Source organism: Mya arenaria, chromosome 6, assembly GCF_026914265.1.
Source record: "Mya arenaria isolate MELC-2E11 chromosome 6, ASM2691426v1".
Classification (NCBI taxonomy): Eukaryota; Metazoa; Mollusca; class Bivalvia; order Myida; family Myidae; genus Mya; species Mya arenaria.
This window is the reverse complement of record NC_069127.1, coordinates 47333170-47355292: the sequence shown is the minus strand read 5'-3', so window position 1 is coordinate 47355292 and position 22123 is coordinate 47333170. Positions and strand designations below refer to the sequence as shown.

The window sequence follows — 22123 nt, the reverse complement described above, 5'->3', positions numbered from 1 at the left end:
CAGAATTTCTAAGTCGAATAATAAAGGGCAATTATTTGCATTAAATGCAAAGTAGATAATCAAACTTGGTTAATTAATTAGGTTTGATGGTTGAGTACCATTGTATCAAGTCTCAATGCAATACCACAAGTAGTTGCAGAGATATTAACCTATGTGTGCTTGCACGCAAAACCATATCCAGAATTTCTAGGTTGAATAATAAAGGCCTATTATTTGAATTAAATGCAAAGTAGAGTTATTTAACTTGGTTAATTAAGTAGGTTGGATGGTTGAGTACCAATGTATCAAGTCTCAATGAAATAACTCAAGTAGTTGCTGTCAGAGATATTAACCTATGTGTGCTTGCACGCAAAACCTTAACCAGAATTTCTAAGTCGAATAATAAAGTCCTATTATTTGCATTATATGCAAAGTAGAGTTATCTAACCTGGTTAATTAAGTAGGTTGGATGGTTGAGTACCATAGTATCAAATCTCAATGCAATACCTAAAATAGTTGCTGAGATATTAACCTATGTGTGCTTGCACGCAAAACCTTAACCAGAATTTCTAAGTTAAATAATAAAGGCCTATTATTTGCATTAAATGCAAACTAAAGTTATCTAACTTGGTTAATTGAGTAGGTTGGATGGTTGAGTACCATTGTATCAAGTCTAAATGCAATAACTCAAGTAGTTGCTGAGATATTAACCTATGTGTGCTTGCACGCAAAACCTTAACCAGAATTTCTAAGTCAAATAATAAAGGCCTATTATTGGCATAAAATGCAAAGTAGAGTTATCAAACTTGGTTAATTAAGTAGGTTGGATGGTTGAGTACCATTGTATAAAGTCTCAGTGCAATACATCAAGTAGTTGCTGAGATATTAACCTATGTGTGCTTGCACGCAAAACCTTAACCAAGGGGTGATGCCGACGCCGACGCAAATTAAATAGCATGGGCTAATATCTACTTTTCATTTAAATGCCTTTTTCAAATTTATGTAAGGCCACAACAAATTGATCATTTGTTCTACGGATTTTGCCAAAAAAAAGTAGGAGCGAGCGAGCGAAAAAAAAATTAAAATACTTTTTTTTAAATTTAAGGCAATTCAGAGGCGAGCGCAAGGCGAAAAATAAAATAAAAATTAAAAAGTTTATTTCTTACTAAATTTATCATGCAATATGTCAAGAAATGCTTTTTAATTGCAAACATAGGTTCTTAGTTTAAATATAAATGAAAAGGTTTTGATTGTATCACATGAAAATCTGTCTCATATATAACAAATGGCAATAAGATCCAGTGCTTTACTATTACTTAAGACACTGCCGATTAAATTGCAGGACAACACAATTGAACCAGTATTAAACAAATCTGCAAATGTGGCACCGGTCATTATATTAGAGCAGGTGGTGGAATAAAGATGTTTCCCTTTCAAGACCTCGCCTTTACCACGAACCAATGGTTTATAGGTCCGTACATTGAAAAAAAAAATCATGACACCCTCCATAGCTTCAATGCCCGTAAGAAACAGGCCACTTTAATAACAGGCCACTTTACTACAAATCGATCAAAGAAAACAAGTGGATAAGAACAAAGAATTGAGAAAATTAAAACAGTCATTTTACTTATAACAGGTTTTATTTTCTGATTTTACTGATGTTATTTTTATACTGTACATGTATGTGTAATGCACTAGTCAATTGTAACCACGACCCCCAAGGTCCGGGGAATAGCCGGGACTTTGACTTTCGGTCCAGCCAATCCCGGGTGAAACCAACGGCACTGCGGGGCCACCTGGAAGGTGAAAACACGGCCCATTTCACCGGCTATCTCCGGTATACCCCGGGCCTGGGGGGGGGGGGGGCATGGTTACAATTGAATGGTGCATAAATACAGACTGTTTCTGAAACATTTACAAGTCCTTCTATTTTATCAATTACGAGTATAAAACTGAGAAATGCATTTTAGAATTTAAAAAATAACTCACGAAAACATGTTCATTTGTTGTAAGTCGAGTGTCCGTGTATTTTAATATAAGTTTTGCACTCAAAACCTGATTTAGTTATTTTTTAACACTAAATTTTGAGTACAAAACAATGAATTACTTAAAACACACATAAATAATTATTGCCTTCGACGCTGTGAAACTGTTGTTGTTTACTGAAGACTATAATCCATTGACTATGACACTGATTTTCAATTAAAAATGTGTATTTTACATTAACGAAAACTGAAAGTATCCTGCAAATTAATACCGGAAATAAATAACAACGGTGCGTCCTGCAAAATATTCCCGACAAAAAAGACTGTCAACAAATATCGGCTGTTTTGCGGTTACCCGGACCTGATTTTGTCCTGACACGAGGAAAGTTTGCTCGCGGAGGATGTAAAACATGGAAATACCTTCAAAAAAAGGCGAAGTCGACTTTGCAGGTTCAAATTTTCAGTAAAAAAACTTCAGAAAATAGAGGAAATTCAGAAGTAAAAAAAAATAAATAATATGCGCGGCCAAATAAGAAGTGCGGGCGCAAAAAAAAGTGTTTTTATTTTTTTTTCGTTTTTCGAATTTTAGGTGCGGCAAATCCGACGAACAAATGATCAATTTGTTGTGGCCTAAGATCTGTCAAACACATACATTTTTTGGCAAGTATTTTGTTTAGGTGTTATGACTTGGCATTTATCAATTAACATTCTTACACAGTGGTAGGTGCTGATATTGTCAAGACGGTGGCCGGGCAGAGGTTTGGATAGTTAGGCCTCAAAAAAAAATTATGTCTGTTTCCTGTAACAGGCTGAAAAATAGATGGGTCGGTAGGTAGGGAATTTTTTTTATTTTTTTATTAATTCTTGTAGTCAAATGTCAGAATGATCCAATATTTATGTTTATTGCAGGTGAATTCTTTCAAAAAGAAACCAGTGTGATGTATACATATTGATTCAAACTTTCTGCCTTAAATAAGCTAAAACTGCTAGCTTGAAAGCCATTGTACATGTTTTTCAGTTGTAGAATGCATCCTTTAAAAGGGCAAGACCTGGGTTCGACTCCCAGCAGTGGCAACATTATGTGCAATTTTGAGCATTGTCAGTATGTACATGTACACCAGGGAAGCAGTTCATTGTTACACTTTGCAAATATAACCCAGTTAATCAAATAACATTTAGACAATTTATTTTTGGCAAATGTTTCAAACAAAACTTTCGAAATGCATACATTTTGTAGTAATAAAACATGATATTATTGCACAAACTATTCTAAAATAGACTGTGTAATAATATCACGTTGTATTACAATTAAATGTACATGGCAACTATTATCAAATAAACAGTTGGCTAGACATGGTAATAATCATAACTTGACTATAAAATCTGACTAGCATCATACCACTGTTACAACATGAACATGGCAAGAATCTCCACAAAACATATATAAATCAATACTTCGAATGATAAATGACTAGAATCAATGACTAAACCATTTAACCCTTAGAGCACTCTCAGAGTTGTACAGGTCTTTGGTTGTGGTCTACGCTGTTCACTGCTTGGACACTTAAACCTTAACCTACTGACTCGGCAGCGAACAGTGTAGGCCTGATATAGTCGTGCTTCACGCTTTAAGGGTATAATATAAATCAATCCTTTATAAAATGATAGATGGACTAGAAAATATTTAAATAGACTAAAAAATTCCCAGAGTCAAAACTTTGAAAAATATGTTCTGAATCTGACGAACGTAATATTTGGTTAATGCATGTTCGTTACGTAACCCAATGCATCCTTGTGAAATTCCAATATGCACCAGCGATTGTTTAGTTGCAACGAAATCTTTCTTACTTTAACTTTCAGTTTCACTTTAACGTTTATTTTTTTTCCAGAAGTAAACACAAAACATTAAACGTTCCTATTGCCAATATTGCAACATTGTATTTTTCATAAAGGGCATAACCATAACTGTTACACAATACTGTTTTGTTATAGAACTTAACTGTAACACTGACAACGATTTACACAGTTCTCCTTTCACTTTCATTAAAATTGACAGGAGGTTAGCATGCACCTGTTTCCCGCGCTTTTTAGACCATGTGCTACGAAAAATGTTTATTTGTCTGTTAACTCATTAAAAACTCAAAATAATATTTTTTAATTAACCGGAAAGAAAATGCCATGGTCGCGAGGCATAAGCTACATTCAATGAGGCAAAACCGAGATGAAACAATTCGAAGCTTTGGCGCTTGTGGCAAACAGATTGTAATAATGATGTTAATTTTTCAGAAGAGGTAACAAGAGATGTTGTCATAAGAGGTATTGTCGACCCTGAAATCCAGTTAGAACTACTAGGGGGACAAAAATCAGAACATGAACCTTGAAGAGATATTTCAATTTGTTGAAGTGAAGGAGGCCGGTAAGAGGTCTGCATCCTTACTACTTGACAGCCAACCAGCAGACGCAGTCTCTAGCTCATATAAAAAACTCTCCAAACCTGTTTAAAAAGATAAAGTTGTGGTATGTGGATACTGTGGACAAAAAGGCCATGGAAGCAGTGCACCAGCTCGTATCAGGAAAATCGAATGCCCAGCATATGGTACCCAATGCAACCGCTGTCAAAAACAAAACCACTATCCGCAACTATGCAGAGGGGGCAAGCAGCAATATACCAAACATTCAAAGTTCGATAAGAATGCAGCTACTTTTGATGCACTTATTATGATCATTCTTTTTGCATTATATTTTGTTGCAAAATATTAAATAATAATGTTTTAAGTACAATAAAAAATAAACATTTAAACTTAAAATTGACCTATCATATTTAGTATAGAAATGATTGTCTATTGATATAGAATTGACCCAGATAACTTACAATATCATAACTTGATATTATAAACATTATATATTATATTTTGTATTTTTGTCATCATATTTGCAACTTGCATAACTTCAGTAATTTCTTAAGCAAACACTTAATTCTTATTTTTGACTGTTGTCACTACATTTTAGCACCTTTTTTGTTCTATGGTTTAGGCTTTAACACCTATGCAAGCCAGACAAGTTGTGATAAGCATATATTAGATCAAAGAAACAAAGATTATCTAAAGGAAACTCTTAATCCTAAGCGAGTAAGACTCTTAAGATGACAGTGTCATTTGTTGGCAACTTAGCCTCAAATTTAGTATTTAAACCCATGACTTCCCAGTCCAGGTTGTCATTTAATCTTGGACAATAAACATCGGAAGTCTGATTTGGGTACTTGTCATCTTATTCACAGGTATGTGGTTTTACTCTGTTATTAGATTGTTATTATATTTTTGACTTAAAAGCTTGGAATTAAAATAAGTTCTTTGAATAGGCTAAAATAAGTTATGTATATTGTTGTTACAATTATGTTGCAAATACACACTGTTGACTTTATAATTCACTTGTACTTTAAATTAGTCATACAAGTTGTTTCTCTATTTTCATATTTATTGGTACCTTTCACATTGCTAAGCGTTGTTATTATCAATATTCCCCAAATATTGTTAATATTCCTGAATTATTACATATTCATGCATTTACATCATTATGCTGATTTACTTTAATATTTAGTTTATTATAAATTGTCATTTAATCTTGGACAATAAACATCGGAAGTCTGATTTGGGTACTTGTCATCTTATTCACAGGGACGACCCCCTCTAGCAATCTTCGCTGTGCCATCTTCGGGCAGTAGTAGTCCGACACAGAAATTAGCGTCATAATACACTATGCACCATCACAGATTCTTGTGTAATAACTGATGAAGGCATAGATAGACCACCACACATATGACAAACTTTCTGATTCATGGATCAAACGAAAATTGAAACCCCAACCAACTTTGGATGTCGTAGCACGCGTGGTCCAAGATGATTACTTTGCTCTTGGATTAAAGCTCGAAACAATGTGTACGCTTTCAGCGGTCCTACCTGTCTTAGCCGATGCTGGCTGCCAAAGCTGTCTTGTAGGTCTCAGTGTTATTAAACGCCTCAGCATAAGGGCCACTGATCTAATCCCTGTCACTAAGCAAAAGCACACAGCTACAAGTAATAGTTTTAAGATCATAGGTGCCACCGTCCTCCGCCTCCGTGCGCATAAAGAGGACCGCTGAAACTAGACAAATGATGTATGTCACTGAATCCTGTGACAAGCTTTTTCTCAGCCATGAAGCCTGCACCGGATTAGGCATCATACCAGAATACTTTCCCTATACAGATTCTAACGAATCATCCCACCACCCCGACCAGGATGCAACAATCCATGACTATACATGCACATGCCCAAAACGCCAACCACCACCCCCGCCTCAGGCAAAATCCCATTTCCTGCCAAAAAGGAAAGTCTAGCACCTTTAATACATGTCCCCACTAACCATTGCCTCTAATCAATGGTCCGCCAATGAAGCTAATGGTTGAGCCGAAAGCAGAGCCCGTCGCTCACCATACTCCAATCCCTGTACCTATACACTGGCGCGAAGCAGTGAAGGCTGGCTTAGACCAAGATGTCAACCTCGGCCTCATAGAACCTGTCCCTATAGGTGAGCCGGTGACATGGTGTCACAGATGGGTGATTTGTGCCAAAAAGAATGGTGAGCCATGACGTACGGTGGACTTACAGCCCCTTAATGTACACGCTGTAAGGGATACTCACCACACCCCTTCACCTTTCCATCAGGCCCAGTCTGTCCCAAACAGTAAGGTTAAGACTGTCTTTGACGCGTGGGATGGCTACCACAGCGTACCGATCAGGGAGGAAGACTGCCACCTGACAACTTTCATAACGCCATGGGGAGTCGTTACAGATATAAAACAGCCCCACAAGGCTACATTGCTTTTGGGGACGGCTACACAAGACGATATGATGAGCTAGTATCTGATATCCCCAACAAAAAAGTGCATCGACGATGTGCTGCTTTGGTCCGACACAATCGAAGACAGCTTCCATCAAGTGGTTCATTGGTTAGATACATGTGGTTAGAATGGCATAACCCTCAATCCACAGACATTTACCTTATCAGAGGAAACTGTTCAATTCACTGGCTTTGAGATAGGTCCCGATACTGTCTGCCCATGTCAGCGATATTTACAAGCAATATCTGACTTCTCTCGACCCAAAAACATTACAGATGTTAGATCTTGGTTTGGCCTGGTTAACCAGGTGGCATATGCATTCAGCATGACAGACAAAATGGCCCCGTTTCGTCACCTCCTACAACCAAATACACCTTTCATATGGACTGACGCACTCTATAAGCTGTTTGAGGAATCAAAGCAGATCATCATGGCAGAAATTGTAGAAGGTGTCAAGATACAAAATGTATTTGACCCTAATAGGCCGACTTGCCTTACCACAGACTGGTCAAAAGATGGCATCGGATTTTTGTTACTTCAGAAACACTGTACATGCCATAAAATTGAATCATTTTGCTGCAACAATCGCTGGAAGGTGACACTTGTTGGCAGTCTTTTCACCCATGCGGCAGAGTCCCGCTACGCCCACTTAGGTACAAATTTTGTATGGTCTACATTCCAGATACCAAGCACAGAGCCACAGATAGCCTCCCAGAAAAGCTCGTACTTACAGATGACATCGCCAGCATGACAGCCCATTTCTCCGGAACAACAGGCCAGGCCTCTCCCCTCAAAGGACTCTGATGTGCCGCCCCAGCCCCATGTATTGAAGAATACGGCATGGCCTCAGCAGTTTTCTCCCTCGATTCTCTAAATCCAAGATCAGTTACTTGGGACAGAGTCAGAACAGCTACGGCCAGCGATGACAACTTGCACATCCTTGTAGAACTGATCGACTCCCAGAGTGCCGTACAGAATTCCCCGATGGACTACAAGAATATTATCAATTCAAAGATGACTTGCACACAGTCGATGGTGTTATTCTTTACAAAGAGCGTGTGGTCATCCCACCTATACTTCGACAGGAGGTTATTAACGCACTCCATGCAGCACATCAGGGGGTAACAGCCATGACCGCCCACGCAGAATCTTCTGTATTCTGGCCAGGTATGATTCCTGCCATCTTCTCAATCTGTGCCACTTGTCAACACTGCAATAGAATTGCACCCTCTAAGGCGTAAAAAAAAAATGTGTGTTTCCGGTTACCCGGCCGTGTCTGTTCCGCGCCCGCCGACCGTAATTTTTTTATCCTACCCAAATATTCCTCAATGTCGTCAGACGCTTTAAACGTGTATTTCATTCATCCCGGAAAAATCGATAGAGCATCTGAGCGCACTGAGTAGGAGTAAGCAGGCGACAGATAATGGCGTCTGCTATTCTGTCACTCAACATAAAGAAATGTCCCCATTACGAGGGCATTCGATGCTTAAGAAGTGTAAACCAAAGCCACCAAATAGGGCAGATTTGGCGAGAGTACCACCCCACTGGAAAGATCGTCAAAGCAGTGTCGATCACTGGCACTCGGCATGACGAAAAGGTAAAATAAAAACTGTACTGGTCGGCGTTCCAGTGGCGGCTGTTGGCATTCTATATGTAAACGAATTATTTTTTCATGATATTTTATGCGGCAATTCTGAACTTCTGTACGTTTTTCTGCAAAACAAAAACAAAAACCTAACAAAAACCGAGTTGTTATTGACAAGAAAAATGGCAACGGCCGCAACTGGTACGCGGATGTCACTGGACGCCGACCAGTAGACATCATTTGAAATTCAGTTGACAGCTGGATTTTTTTTTATGACATGCACCAGAAAGAAAAACTTAATAGATGTGTGACACAGAGGTGAGTGTTTTTATGTATCATCTATCGAATAGAGAGGGGAAGGTGTTTTCATTAGGATAAATGAACCACCTATCCCCACCCCCTCTCAAAACTTCTGCCTTATCCCCAACTTTCAATTGGTCTGTTTAAAAAAAAAGAGAAAAACACTTAAATATAGGGAGACCCATGCCCAATTTTTTTTTAGGTGAGAACTTGTGTTTTTTTCTGCTGTAATTTTCAGAGAAGTAGAATCTATATACATACTTTAACATATTGGTTTCCTAAATCCATGCTGTTATTTCTTTAATGCTTAATGCATGGCAAACAGTGTAGACCCATTTTTAAGGTCTATTCTGTTTTTAGCTAGGCAGAATTTTATTTTCTACCCCTGGAAATTAGAAGGACCTGATCAAATGTAATTGAGAGATATTCATTGGTTTAGATTTTCAATGCAATAAGTGTTTTCTCATGACACAGCTTTATATATAAATATATTCTGCTCAGGAACTTATGAGTATCAATGTGCATTGTATTTTTAAGAGACTTGAAAAATACCACAGTTATTTTCATGGAAAAATGTATGTTCCACAAATATTCTAAAAGTCCACAATTGGTTCAATATATGCATGTCAATGTTATGATCGTTTTTCAGGGCGAGGCTACTGACTCTACATTTAATCCTTTAATAATAATAATTAACATTAAAAACACAATACAAAACATTCATAATTGGCATTTTATTTTTTCCCTTAAAATTCCAATTAATTATTATGAATGTTTTGTATTTAATAATATGGGAAATGGAGCATTTGCTCCTCAGGAGCAAATGCTCAGTTTTCGATAATATTTGCAAGAGTGATCAAAATTAGAATACAATGCATTTTTTTTTAAATGTAGCATACATGGAGTCAAGGGTTAATGGATAAAATAAGCCTTTCTGATTTCACAGTGTTGGTTTATTGATAGTAATAAAGAAACAAAGAAATAAAAATACAAGTTGTTTGTTTTTAATATTGATCTTTTAGCAAGAAAAATGACAGGATAATAGTACTAATTTGGTGTTTCCACAGGCGTCCTAACAGAAACTGACAAACATAAACATGTGCAGCATCTTGTTTCCTTTGGTTTGCTGTAATTGGTTGTATGGGTCTTCATTTAAATATTGTACATGTATGGTCCTGAAAGTGCACCAATTAAATTATTATAATGTTATAAAATATTCAAAACATCGAAAAATGGCATCTTTAATGGCATCATATAGTAGTTGTCAAAGATACCAAATATGTGACGGTATAAAAAAAAAAAAAAAAAGCCTGCCTACCGTCCCTATTTTTTTTTGATCATGTAACCTGAAACACACATATTTATTTTTTTGGCCTAACCCAAAGGCGCCACCGACACCCTTGTTATACCCCGAGTATCCATTTCAGTGCATATGTGCAGATTTTTCCACTACAAAGGTCATTACTACTTGGTAGTGGCAGATCGATACTCTAACTGGCCAGGTGTTGAGAGGTCTTCTACAGGCGCAGAGGATCTGGTTACATGCTTATGTCACACATTTGTGACCTTCGGTATCCCTGATGAGCTATCAACAGATGGCGGCCCAGAATTCACCTCTGCCACAACCCGTACTTTTCTCCAGCAATAGGGGGTCCATCACCGCATTTCATCTGTGGCTTTCCCCCACAGTAAGTGTTGCGTTGAGTTGGGCATGAAGACCATTAAAAGGCTTATTATGGATAATACCCGATCTGACGGTAATCTAGACACAGACCAGTTCCAGCGGGCGATATTACAGTACAGGAACACCCCTGACAGAGACACAAAACTTTCGGCCGCAATGTGTGTATTTGAACGACCGATACGTGACTTTATGCCACGTGACACCCTAAGGGAAGAGGCCCTAAGGAAACGGCACATGTTGTCATTTGAAAGGCTCAAACAAAACACTCGAAGACTTCCAGCACTTCGAGTCGGAGACCATGTCTGCGTCCAAAATCAGGTCGGACCACACCCACTCAAATGGGATAAAACAGGCACAGTTATAGAAGTACGCCAATTCAACGAGTATGTCTAGGATAGATGGGTCACGTAAAGAAACTGACAATTTCTTAGACAATTAGTCCCCGTATACCAGACTTCCCGAAAGCCGTTGGACCGACGGAATTGACCGGCAAATTTTGATCCGGTCGGACGATTTCTGAACAAAAATCGGTCCGACTGTCTGGCTATATTTTATTCCCGGTGACCAAGTTTTAGCATAAAATCCCGGTAATCGGGTTTCAGCATGAGGGCCATAGAAAAACGTAAAACATGTTTTCATTGGTCACTTTCCGCACAGTGCCCGTAAAATAACCAATATATATAGCCCGGAATTAACTTAACTGGGTTTTCCCATGCCGGTACAAATAAAAGGTGAATATCGAGCTATTGAAATTCATGTAACAGTCCAATGACTCTATTGTCTCCGAAGTAACGTGTGTATTTAACAACTGTTTAATTTTGTTTGTACCGGAGGATTAGGCTGGGAAAACCCGAATAACTATAATTCCGGTCTTAAACTATTGTCGCGTGTGTTACATATTATCAGTCATTTGCACATCCAACATGGCTTCTCTAACATTTTATGAATGCTAGGTAAATAAAGAGAATGTTATCAATCGATAAATGCTCTGAAAGGAAAATGACTATAAAACAAAATGTCATGAAAGAATTCTGTTGTAAAATTGCAAAGAAATAGGAAATGACTCGTTATTGACAAAGAAAAGCGAGTAATAACCTGCGATGATGATGGTGAAACTCAAACCTCCAGAAATATTAACATTCCATCAACAGAAAGCTATGGACACATTGTTGGTAGGCAATTATTACTTCTATCTTTAAACAAGAGGCCCAAAAGGGCCTATGCTCTACTGGCATGGCTCTTGTGGTTATTTTCAATCCAGAGCATGTACGTTTGAGTAATAGGCAACAAATATATAGTTCACTTTTAGTGTTTGGGTTGCTGAAAACGCTGCACGTTCAACATCTGAGGACAGGAAGTGTTGTAAACAGATTAGTTGCATGAACTATTATAATACGTGCCAAGTAAAGGTAAACTCAGGGTAAAAAATATTTGCTTTCAAAACTGTCATCAAAATTTCATTTCTGTAGCTGTAAAAATAAAAAGTTGGTCAAAAGTCAAAGTCAAGGACATCCGAGGACAACATTAATGCTTGTTTGCAAAACTGTTCACATGGTCAAAATTCATTACTGAAGCTTTAAAAATTAATAAGTAAGTCAAAAGGACCAGTGGTAGTGGTAGTGGACCACTAAATAAAGCCTGCCAAAAATGTAATGACCCCAGGGGCAAAATTTGAACAAACATTTCACAAGCAATTGTGACACATATAAACTTGGCTAAAAATAGACTTCACTCATGTAGACTTGGCTAAAAATAGACTTAGCTTAAAATAGGATTTTTTATACTTTCAAGACCCATAATCCATGGCTGGTTTTCAAAAGGAACTGAGTTCTAATGGATATCTAAATACTGTACAAGTTTCATCGAGATACAATCGAAACTGAAGACTGTACCATGTTCACAAGCTAGTGTTTACACAATAGCATTTTTTATACTATCAAGGGCCATAATCTAGGCATGCATTGGCGGATCTGTCTGGTTTTCGAAAGGAACCGAGCTCTAATGGATATCTAGATACTGTACAAGTTTCATCGAGATACAAGGAAAACTGAAGACTGTATCGTGTTCACAAGCAATTGTTTACAGACGCACGGACGCACATACTACGTACACATTACCATCGCATAAGCTCTTCTGGCCTTTGTCCAGTAGAGCTAAAAATAGTTCTACCTTCATAAATTTAAAAAATAATTTATTCTGTAAAAATCAACAACAACAAATCCATAATAAGCTATCAAGGTGTAATCTAAATTCACCACTGTAATGTAATATTTGGCATGTTTAGAAGGCCAGAAAGGCATTTTATTTGTGAAAAAAAAACGTTGATAATAGTTTATTTGTACATCCACTGTCCATGATAACTTGTCCTACTTGTAGGCAGAGTCTAGATGTGCCTGTGCATATAATTGAACAGACTACACCAGAACCATTGGCATCACAAGAGGTTGCACCCTGTTCAACACTGAAAAAGTCTCTAGCGTTTCTGAGCAGGGATTCCAGCAGGATATAAAAGACCTTGCCACCGGGCTGAGAACTTTTACCTGTGTCTGATACTGAGATAATACAGGATTCTGTAAATCATGTTTTTGAAAGTCCTCTTGAAATGGAGATTTAACACTCTTTGTGACAAACAGGACATTAACCTCAATGTTGATGAGGAGTGTTTTGAATATCAAGATGAACTTTTGAATTTTGACAGACTGATGATGTTTCATAAGAGAAATACCATAAAGCCTTTATTTAGAAATAAACTGCTATTGATGAATAAAGCAATGATATTACTTTGTTTTTGTTCCTTTTGTTTCGGTCTGACAGATTTTCTTTCAGTCTGACAGATTTTTATGTCTTGTCAGCCCAAATGTCTGCCACTTTTTTTCAACTTTCGGGAAGTCTGGTATACCTTCACAATCCACGCCACTTAACTACTGCCGAAAGGATCCAATTACAAACACTTAAAGGACTACCATCCCTTCCATACAATCCCTCCCCCACACTCTCACCAAATATACCAAGCGCCCAAATGCCACCAACTTTGACAACATAAAACAACACATCTGAAGAAATTTAATGTCTTTGATATACAAGAAAAGAAACAAGGTATGTAACTCAAGCTTACCAGATTTTACAGTAGAGTCCATTTTTTTTAGTCTCTTAATCAACATAAAAACAATCCATTTTAAAATGGGTGACATGAAAAGAGGAGTCAATGCCCATTAAAATGGTATACAATATGTTGGTATAACTTTATTGTCTTTTAGACAAACAAGCCAAATCATACATGTGTATGTCACGTTCTCGTCTTTTTCTGTAGTTGGAAACTGTACAGCAAATTCCAATTCTCAGTGTGTCCCCGTGTAAACAGGTCTAAACACAGAAATTCCGTTCCGAAATATCACAAAAAGACAAAGCCAAGATTTTATGAACAACAGTATCAGTCTAAATCCACTTAAAAATTTCGTAAAAGGCTGTATGACTAAAATACGAATATAGGCTATTTTCGCTCATTATTCAGTTCATATAAATTTAACAGCCGCTTTGGAGTCTTTGACGATTTTTGTTTGGGCGACTCTATGCGTCCTTATCCCACTTGTTGTTTTCCTAGCCAAGAATGACAGATCCCAGCGCTAAGTATATTGAGCCGAAAGATAACGGGCACATGCTAGATGGTTTAAAATGGCGATGCTGTTTTGATAGATCTATCTAAATTTGTGTTTCAAAAACACATAAGTGTCCTATGTGCGCATTATTGTGGCTAGCTCATTGTTATGTTTTTGATATGTTATGTTTGTTTGTTCTTCAAATGTTGTTTGGAAAATAGCTCATTGAGCTAATGTTTCTTGCTAATTTATATCCAGCTTTAGGTAAAGATTCTTGTATAGGGTGTGGCATAATACCGCACCCTATCCCTGTGGAATTGAACTTCTATTATTTTAGACTTAAGCGTCAAGCCATGCTTGGGCACACAATGATAACCTTAGATATAAAGAATGCTGTTAGGGCCATCGCCTATGAATGTGTTGATCTGAAAAGCGATACTCGAAAGTACAATGATGAATACGCGAAATCACGAAACTACGATGGTGAAAACGCGACAGTACGATAATGAAAACACAATAATACGACAGTATGATAATGCGATAAACTATCATGTTTTCACCATGGTACTTTAGAGTTTTCACCATCATAAAGTAGTGATTTAGCATTTTCATCATCTTACTATTGCGTTTTCATCATCGTTAGTGTTTTAGCTAAAGCGGAATGGAAGGGCGGTCCGCCCTGCCCTTTTTGACCCCGCCCCGTTGCCCCTTTTTACACGCCCTGTCATATTTTTCACGCCCCCTTGCGCCCTCTGGCCATTCAGATCGTTGTTTATCAAGCTCTATAAGGATTTCATTGGTCAATGTCGCCGTTTCCTAATCTGTCACAGATCTGTGCGTGCTAAGGCACACGACCATCATCACCGCGTGTCGGATTAATGTTAATTCACGCTTATAAATATGGTGCTAATTGCTGTTCATTATGACACATTTTTCCTTGTCTGAGACATCGAAGTTGTACCTCTAAATGTTGATCTTTGATGCCGATGTTGTTACAAATTTAATTAATTTAGCCATTAATAATTGGTAATCTCCTAATCACATAATTGGGTCGTCTATCATCCAATTATCGAAACGTCCCATGTTAACCAATCAGAGAAGACACTGGTCAAATGATAAAAAGTTTGTTAAATTGCGATAGAAAAAGCGAAGAATTGATGAAAAATGTTGTCAAACATTACTGATACTTGCAGAGTAAAAACAAGGCACACTTTTTAGAACATTGTTTCATTTGAAGCAGACGGTCATTGAAGAACAGACGGTGGTGCTAAGAAAATCAAATACTCAAAACTTCATGACCAATATTTGATAGTTTTTGTGTTGAATGTTCATAATGAAAATTTGTTTTGTAATCTCAAAACTTTTTTGTTTGCTTTATATAGCGTTTACTTAAAGTATTTTCCTCATTTGTACGATGTTTAAAAGTAGAAGATTCGGCCATTTTGTCATAACATTTTTCGGAGTTTCTAGTTCTATTATGAAGTGTTAGTGAGTTTTTCATGAAGGATAAATATTTTGAATGTCATTTTGTTTTAAAATGTCAGTATATTGATTTTTTTTTAACCAAAGACAAGTACAACAGCAAAGCTGAATGTGACATTCGTACCCTATCCTGATTGTACCAAAACAAGATTCGCCCCCTGCACTTAAATGTTTTTAACAGCTCATATATAAGGCCATTCTGATTGTTTCAAATGGTATTTTTTTTAAATGTCTGTTTTTATTTTAGATGCCTTTTAGAGGTAAACTATACATTGCAAAAAGGAGACTCTAGACAAATACACTTTTGTTAGGCCAAAAAATAACACATTCCATCTAGTAAAAGCAATCAAAGTAAATGTGAATTTAAAGTTTTGTGGCATGGCACAATATTTATCTCAGGTTTTACGATGAGTATCTTTTCTCCTTAAAGTCTCCCCACTTGTCCCTAATTTTACTGGTGGGAGAAGTGACTTCTCCCCAAAAAAATCAGCCTTGTGAGAGCCCTGGAGACAACAACCGGATGTTAAAGAGTGTCTGAAGTGAAAATGAACAAGAAAGAAGAATACGAGTATTCTGTAGGGATCTTACTACAATGTGTGCATGAAAATGGTCGTTTTACAACAATACAAAGCTAATATTGTGTGCATTGCACCATGCCCCTATTTTGGCTAACCCTGCCATTTTTTTGGCCCACTCTGCCCTTTTTAATTCCTGGCTAAAACACTAATTGTGCTGTCGCGCTTTTATCATCGTACTGTTGTGTTTTCATCATCGTACTATCGCGGTTTCATCATCTTACAGTGCGCATATGCATAGAAGAATGGATGATACTTTTTCCCGGTATCTTACTGTATTATCCGGTCTCCTTATTCCCGGTTCCTTGGTATTGAAATAACTTTTGGCTTCAGGCAATGGATTGTGTTGCCGATGTTTGGTAGAGAAAATCAACAATTTCGTTGCTTTTAAAAGGAGTAAAAAAAGATATTAAGACATACATGCCATATTTCTGAGAGGCTTCCCATGGCATTTTGATATTATACTAGGGGATTTTTACCCAATATCAACATTTATAATATAAGAAGAAATACAGAAATTAACTCTACTGGTTGACATCACAAATTCGAACACTTTTTGAGGTTTTTCACAATTATCTTGGAAATTTTTGTTGTAGTAAGTTAAAATTGCTTATGAAACATCTTTGGTTAATGTGACAACATCTGTCAAAGTACAGATTCACAATCTCATCATTTTTATGTCGAAAATCGGTCATTTTATAGACAGTAAATCACCCTTAAATTTATGCTATGGAGGGAACAAATACCGAACACTTGAAAAGCGAAAATACATGGTCATAAAATAATAATTAATAAGTGTGCTATATATTAGATAAAAACTTAGCTGCAAAGCTGCATTGTTTCAAAACAATGAAATTCAAATGTAAAGCGTGATTTCTGTTTATAAATATCTTGAATGAAGGTCAACATAACTGCAAAACCTAAAGGTGCGTGTGCACCCTCTGACGTCATTCCCCCGTGTGCTACATTTTTATCTTAAAGCATATAAACATTGAATGTCATTTTTTGGAAAGACACTCAACAAAACAAGATGAAACTTTGCAAGTGTGACCAAGGCAAGCCTTTGTATTGATCTAGATCATCGAATAATTGATCACGGTATACAAACCCGTGTTTTAGCTAGTGTTTGGGATTTGTGCCCTGTTCGGAAATGTACCGTCAACCAGTAATTACAATAATTTTTGGAGTCATCTTGGTCCTCCATGAAATTTCACACTCATAATATCATGGATGCTTTCTAGTCTAAAATAATAGACATGTTATACGGGATTCTTCCAATCCCTAACGTCTAAACGGGAATGTGCAAAAAAAGGGGGGTGTTTTAAAAATATTGAAATTGTTTTAAGTGAAGTATTTTATGGTTGAAATTGATCATAAAGAGTTATATTCATATTTTACCATGTAAGTGAAATGTTATTTTGCACTAAACAAGCATTTAATGCATTAAAACAAGTTGTTTACCTTTCCAATAAAACGAAAGTTGACTGACACAGACAACAATTATGCGAAGGGGAACAACTCGATACAATCGTAATAACTCGGCCTCCTCCGACAAAGCTTCGAGATAGACCTCGTTATACAATCGTAACAACTTGGCCATGGCCGAAATGTTACGAGCGATTTAAAACTGTGCCCTAAAGCCTTGCAGGTGCCCTTCATGTATATATCGTTATGTTTTGACAGAATGAAATGAAGAAAAGCCGTCAAACTCATTATTATAAGTTGGATATTTAATTTTTGTGTACGGAACTAATATAAAATAACATTATCTGGTAATATTGCTTGTTTTTATGATATTTTATAGACACTTATAATATGCTTTAACACGGAATCCCGATCGGAACAACTACCCACTTTTGATACTAAACAATTTGTACGTGAAGGATTTGCCATATCAAAACTCTAAAAAAAAATCTGTCAACGTACAATTATTTGGACTAGGATGCTTTCCACTTTCAACCACAAGCAAGTTTTAAAAAAAAATCCAGGGGAAATGGATCCCTGGCAGGGGACCAGGGGATGGGTCAGAATTCTGGGGGGGGGGGGGGTTCCCCCCTCCTGAGGAATGGCATGTTTCATTAAGATGATATTAAATGATTTTTTTAAGACTTGCTAGTTTTAATACTATTTTTGGCGAATATAAAAGTTTTTTGAGCTAAAATAAGCAAAAGCATATGTTTTTATATTTAAACTTCATACATAATTGAACTGCAAACTCTACAGTACAAATTGCTCATTTGAATCAAGGAAATAAGGCGATAATATTTGTTTAGCAAAAAATAAGATACAGTCGTGTTACCCTTAGCGGATCAGCATGGAAACAATGCTGTGCATTGAACAAACGTTTTACATTCTGAGATTGCAACGTTTACAGTTAAAAAGAAAAATATTTCCTCTTTTGATTGACATAAAATAATTCAATTTCAGTGCAGAAACCGATTAACTGACCGTTGTTTGCATGTACGAGTAAATGAGACATTAGCGAATCAAATTTACCAATAACGGATCACGTGACATTCCGATATTGGGGGTTCTCTCAAGCGAGATTTTAGCTGTCAAAACTGACAATCAGTTTGTTTATCTTTTCTGTTAAATATATTTATTCCCTGTTTTATGCATTTTATAGGTGATATCATGATAGGATGCTTATTCGGTGGTCTGTATCACGTCAAGTCCGTAGAGATCGCATATATGTATTTAAAGATATCGGATTTGTTAAATAATTTCAACAAATTTCCAGTTGAAAACACTCAGGTCCAGTTAATTTTGAGAGCTTTTGGACTTTCTATAACTGTATAAAATTTTCAAAATGGATATGAATAATAACTGTGTATGCATGTGCTTGTAAATCTGTGAACTGTTTATGAATAGGATTTACTAATTCTATGCATAGAATAAACTCATGCTGATTGAGATAATTTATTTTCATTTAAAAATAATTTAACAATGATTGAGGATAACAGAATCATAAAATCACAGTAAATCACATAATCAAGAATTAAATCACAGACATTTAAAAAGTAAAATATGAACAAATATAATTTATATAAACACATAACAAGTTGACTAGATATTCTGACCAGCTAGCCTGAGCTAGGTGTTGATATTATGGTACTAACCTATGCAATGATATGAGGTAACAGGTTAAAAGCTGTTAGAAATAGTACTGTATAAGGTAAACCTATTTCTTAAACCTGAACAAAATACACAGACATCACGAAAACTGGAGTGAACAAGATTGATGGCAAAAGATGCAACAATTTGAATCAAAATTCAAGCTACTTTGAGTATAAAACATTGAACAACTAAACAAAACCATAATCCATATAAAACTTATTACAATCAAAAATTGTAATTTGGAGATTCTTTGATCAATAACATCAAGCAGTTCTATTGCAGGTGAGAAATAATGAGGAACAAATTATCACTAGATTTGTTGAAAACAAAACAATGCCAATTAAATTCTAAATACATTCTAAAGACATATGAATTAACTGATTAGTTTATATATCAGTTTTAGTCCAGCATATTTTCATGGCAATAACAAGTATATCAATGTCAATTAACAACTATTTTCATCACATAACATTTGGGCATCTTTTTGAGTGTTTCTCTTAACATTTGTATAGTGTTCACTTCATCTTCTGCTGTAAGTACATATTTACATGGAATAACAACGCCACCACCACTCTCAGATGGAGCAGGCCACGGTGGGAAACTGGGCGTCGGTTCACCAGTCATGATGGCACACACGTGTCCACCCGAATCAAGTACATTGTAAAAATAAAGAATGCATGGTACATGGCCAATTGGAAGGGCAGCTATATCTGACAATTTAAGCTGTCTTTTATCATCTGTTACCATGTCATGTAAAGTGATATCAGACTTAGAAAGTCCAGGAATCCACACAAGGCATGCATCTTTATCTTTGATGTAAGTATATTCCCTATCTACAACAAGCTTTGTCATAGGGTCAGTTATTGGGGTTTTTATCTTGTACACATGGTACCCCTTTATCACCGAGTTCTCTAATGTGATAGATGTACAACAGCTTGCTGAAGACTGTGGTTCATCATGGGCTTCCTTGTCTGTGGAGATATCATGGCCTCTTCCTCTTCTGGCTTTGATGGCAGATATATTAGGTGGCGGTGGTACCTGAAAGAAAATCATTTCAATTATATACAGAATTAGGAAAAACGAAGAAAAAAGTAGAAGACAGCTGGTTAGTCCACACGGCCACCTGAACTTTAAAGATTTTACAAACCATGAGCAAGTAACTTTGAGATTTATTTCAAATAATTTATTTTAAGTGTACCCTGCTACAATATGATAATGTTAATGTGATGTTCTGTTCCAGATTCAAATGGTTACTTACCTCCACCAACTCTTCTCAATAAATAATGTTGTCAACTCTGCCCAAATTCAATCTTCATTCATCTGTAAAACACAAGTGATATTTTTAAAAACAATCACAAACTGCATGGTATACACTTATGGAAGTGGCAATCCTCGATACCAATTAAAACACAGGCGTCTTTTAAATTAAAAGCTGATAAATATCATTTTTATGATATTAAGTGTGTACAGTACTGTATTATGTATGTATATAATAAAAAGTCAAAAATTTGAAACTGAATTAGATATGTGTGTTATAATTCATATTTTAATCATAATTAAAGTTACATAAGTATCCAGCAATGTTTGTTTTATGTTTAAAAAAATCGGCAATGACAAACTGGTACAAATTCACTCTGTTGAGAGAACCCCTCAGACTCACTGCATGAACAAAATGGCGGTCCGCTATTGGTTAATTAATTACCCACACGTAATTATGACCGCCAAATTCTAACAATTCATTGATGAAAAAAAGAATGTTATGCATTTTTAAGAGGTTATATATTGGCCTTTCATAAAATGAATAAATTGTTCACTTACACATTGTAGTTGGACGAAAAGTTCTCAGAAAGAGCACATGTTGCAATCAAATTGAGGCCGGAACAACTGGGTCACGTAAACAGTTGCATCGAACGTTCGTATGATACAGATGATTTTAAAGTTCGATTTAACCAATATTTGTTGTGATTTTCACAATCACTTTAAAGTACATAACTGCCAATTTTCAGAAAAAAATACAATTAAATAAACTTTATAGCGTGTATTCAACAAGAGAGTGATCCGCTATTGGTTATGATCCGCTAAGGGTAACTTGACTGTACTGCAGTGAATACAGTACGTTAAGATAAGAGTAGAAAATAAAGTGTTTTACATATAATTAGGAAAACATATAATAAATAGAGAATAGAGAAGTGCTTGGTTCGAAATTAAATTGCTTTTAGTAAAAATTATACTTGGAATTCTGTAATAAGTTTACACAATAATATCGACTTAATTCGAAAAGGATATATTTCTGTTTTTTTAGCATTCATCCACTTAATTATTTTCTTCTGTTGGAATGACTTACCTCAAAATTAGCTGAGCATAAAAATGCCCTGGAGAATGGATCTTAAATTACTTAAAATGTTTGCAAACGTTTTGTTTTCCTATAAACCGGGACATTTCCGGGGTGATACTAAAACCCGGCATCTGTTACCCAGTATTCCCCGGTATTGGATATCACGATATTATATGGTGTAATAATAATAATCAAAGTGCTGAAAGCACTGATGGACTAGGGCTTTATTTAGGGACAAGTTGACAACTGTGCTATAAGCCTATAAACCTATTGATTTACACGTCTAACGTCTGATATCCAAAGTTCATGCTGTTTATTTCCAGACAACAATTATGTATGTTATTGCAAGTGAATTAGTTTTACATATCTCAAAACAGATTAATAATATCTGTCATGTGTTCCCGTTCCGGAGAGAAAAATCCGACCCGCGGGCACCTGCGTTGCCATGTAACGAGGCTTGCCGAGTTACCGGCTACGCAGCGTGCCCGAGGGTCGGATTTTTCTATCCGGAACGGACACACATGATAGATATTTTTTCTAGCATACCTTTAATTACATTTTTGGTGAAGAAAATACATAAGAAAGCGCGTTTTTGTACATTTCACCAA

The 22123-nt window shown here is 36.4% G+C and overlaps 1 protein-coding gene across 2 annotated transcripts in view; it reads right to left on the bottom strand.

Annotated features, from left to right (window-relative positions):
- LOC128237522 (cytochrome b-245 heavy chain-like) overlaps positions 1-21630 on the bottom strand; it is a 161678-nt gene extending 140048 nt beyond the window's left edge. The window contains exon 1 of one of the 2 annotated variants that reach the window (XM_052953104.1): positions 21525-21630. The gene's annotated coding sequence lies outside the window, so the exon portion shown is untranslated. Of the gene's footprint in view, positions 1-1968; positions 2052-21524 lie in introns of those variants that run through there. The other variant, XM_052953105.1, reaches the window with a different exon arrangement.
- Positions 21631-22123: the final 493 nt, after the last annotated feature.